Below are 3430 nucleotides of genomic sequence, written 5' to 3'. Positions count from 1 at the left end.
AATGATTTAATTGAATCCACATTTATTAATGTGAACCAGAAAACAGGCCTGACAGCTACATCCCTTCACGTATGGCCATAGGAAACAGATCACTTATAATTTAATGATGTTTATTTTAACTTAAATAAATCTTAATTCCAACAGGGGGAGACTACAGCAACAGATGCTTTGCTGATCAGAGACAAATTGGACCAACTGGATACAATCCATCTGCACAAAGGGGAAGTGTAGCTCTTGAATGATCTCTCTTTACGTATTATTGTTTTTTTGTACAACGATTTCAGGCACTTTAATACACTGGCTGCCTGCCTGCCTCCGGTGTCTGTCTAAAAGTCTTTTTCTTTTGCAGGAAACATACGCAAAATAGTATTTTATTTTCATGCCAATCAAAAGATAACATATCATACGTTTCTGTGTGTATGGTTCATTATTTCACACCCTCGTGTAATAGAAGCTGATAAATCCAACCCTAATATCTATTTCAGAGAATGTGTTCAATGCTAGGCTACAGTCCCCAGTATAAGCCCACCTTTCACATAGACCCTTGAATACTGTAGACCATTGATCAAAACATGAAGTCACTAGTCAGATATTCCAGACTTCTGCTTTGGCCTGGACTACTTAAAACTGTCAATCAATTATACCTAAGCATCACACTAGTTGGGGAATTCATGTTGGATGTTAAAATGGTTATTAGCTAGGTCGTGTTAGCTACCACTAGTGAGCTAGTTCTCACACAACTCCTGGAGTGAACCGCCAGCTGCATGGCAGGTTTATGCCACACACACACAGTCTGAGTCTGAGGAAGTTGATTGTAGCATAGTGTGGGTCAATTATACACAATGACTTGTAAAAGCAAAGCACAAAGGAGACTGAAATAACACTTCGTTGCATATGTTAAAAATGAGACAAAATAGAATGATTGTCTGCGGTTTAACCCTGTAGCGATGCATGAATTAAAGAAACAAAACCTCCTGGGGAAAAACAATTCTGTTCTGCTGTCAGTTTTTTTGTGTTTTAATGGAATAAACGCATAGTTTGAATCATTCTATTTGACGTTTCCTAGTTAGTCCTGATGACAACGGGTAATCCCTGATGGTAAATTTATAATGTTAACAGATAGGAAAGTAATGTCATGTTGAAAATGAGATCAGATTCAATTACTGCTGTTAGAATTGTAAAGAGCTGTTCTAATGAGCACAGCTTCTATACCTCAGTGGTAAGTGTGTGAATAGAGAGGGGGGTGAATAAGCCACTCTGTGCTCCGCGCGCGTGTGTGTGAGTGTGTGTGTGTGTGTGTGTGTGTGTGTGTGTGTGTGTGTGTGTGTGTGTGTGTGTGTGTGTCTGTGACAACCTTTCAGTTGTCACAGATGGAGAAAAGCTGGAGGCCCTAAGTGGTCCTGTACTCAATCCCAGTGCAACTCCTTGCTTCAGGTGATAATAATAATAAGAATAAGAATAATAATTCATTTGATTTGTAATGCACTCTTCATTCAGAAGAATCTCAGAGTGCCAACATATTAGAAACAAACTATAATAATACAATTCAATAAAAATTAGTTAACATGAGCATAATAGAAAACTTAGTGGCAGTGATTTAACACAAGGCCAGAAATGCCTTCCTGAATAAAAATGTTTTTTAGTCCAGCTTCATAGGAGTCCAGCGTCTGCGTTGCCCTTAGGTGGTCACAGGGAGGCTGTTCCATAAGCGTGGCGCTGAGTGTTGGTCCTAGAGAGTTCTCCTCAGACCAGGAGTGTGTGTGTGTGTGTGTGTGTGTGTGTGTCTGTGGGCCCACATACATCAGGTGTCTCATATCTTACTTGTGAAAAACTATTGCTTTTCGTTTTTGTTATGCTACACATGTGCAGTTCACTCATTTCATAACCTTCCAACTTTCTCTGATTTTTTCGTTTCAATTTTCAGGAGTTCTGTGATTGTATATTGGAGAGTGAATCACATAACCAGGAAATGACCTAATAGCATGACTCAATTGTATGCATCGGCTGATCCCTGGCAGGCCGTTTTGAAATGTGAAATAGTATGGGTACCATATACTGTATATAGGATACTGCCACCCCATGCACACATATATACAGGCCCTACAAATCAATTCAAATCTGGTACCCCTAAACCCAGTATGTGTGTTTGTGTGTGTGTGTGTGTGTGTGTGTGTATACATGTGTGTGTGTGTGTGTGTGTGTGTGTGTTGTGTCACACAACACACACACACACACGTACACACACACGTACACACACACACACACACACACACACACACACACACACACACACACACACACACACACACACAAACACACATACTGGGTTTAGGGGTACCAGATTTGAGTTGATGTGTGTGTGTGTGTGTGTTTGGGTATGTGTGTGTGTGTACGTGTGTGTGTGTTTGTGTATGTGTGTGTGTGTGTGTGTGTGTGTGTACGTGTGTGTGTGTGTGTGTGTGTGTGTGTGTGTGTGTGTGTGTGTGTGTGTGTGTGTGTGTGTGTGTGTGTACGTGTGTGTGTGTGTGTGTGTGCATGGTGTTAAAACCCAAGGAGAAGTCAATGAATAAAATCACTTGAAGAGGTCTATAGTGGTGTTTTTTTTCTCCACCATTCCCTGGAACAGGGGCGAGAGGTTGAACCTTTGGACTTCTACTCTCTACACGTTTTGCTCATCGGCCTCCATATCTCCACATGAAGTCATTGTTTTTCCTCATCAGCATGATGTGCAAATGATAAACAGCAGGGGGAGCTGTGTACGAAATAGCAAAACAGTTGCAACGCTAACCTCAATGTGACCTACTAAAAATGTAATGCTCTGACATTATGACAGACAGGTTTCAGTCCTTTTCACAGTAATGTTAACTCTTAAATATGATAGTGGGCTCATTAACATTCAAGTACTTCAGAAAAGTCTAATTATTTCACAAATATAATAATAATGATTAATAATAAAGACTTCTATTCATGTGGCATTTCTAAAGAAGCACACATCGTTGCACACCAACACTACATGCCAAATAGATAACAGGAGGCAACATCATTTTGGACATTCACGAAAGTTAGAGACAGGGGGAAGGATAATAATTTAGAATACAATTAAAATAAAACAACTACAAAGACCAAAATTGTGTAAGATAAGGAAGAAGTTAACTCGGGGAAGATGCGTTCAAAAAGCCTGTTCCGTGTGGCTTTATTCGTTAGTCATCGAGTTCATAGTCATGCAGTTTAAGTATGTTTACTTCTCCACTGAGATGTCCTGTGCCTACTAAACCGTTTAGCGTTTCTTTATGCAAATAAAACCTGTCTATCACATTTTATTTTAGGCTAATGCACACAGGCTGCATCATTTTACTATTCCGGTTTTGTATAGATAACGTCCTGAAACACAGGCAACACAACTGTGTGTTCTTGGATGCACCGGTCTGGC

Source organism: Clupea harengus, chromosome 8 (genome assembly GCF_900700415.2).
Source record: "Clupea harengus chromosome 8, Ch_v2.0.2, whole genome shotgun sequence".
Taxonomy (NCBI): domain Eukaryota; kingdom Metazoa; phylum Chordata; class Actinopteri; order Clupeiformes; family Clupeidae; genus Clupea; species Clupea harengus.
Note: the sequence above shows the minus strand (reverse complement) of the source record.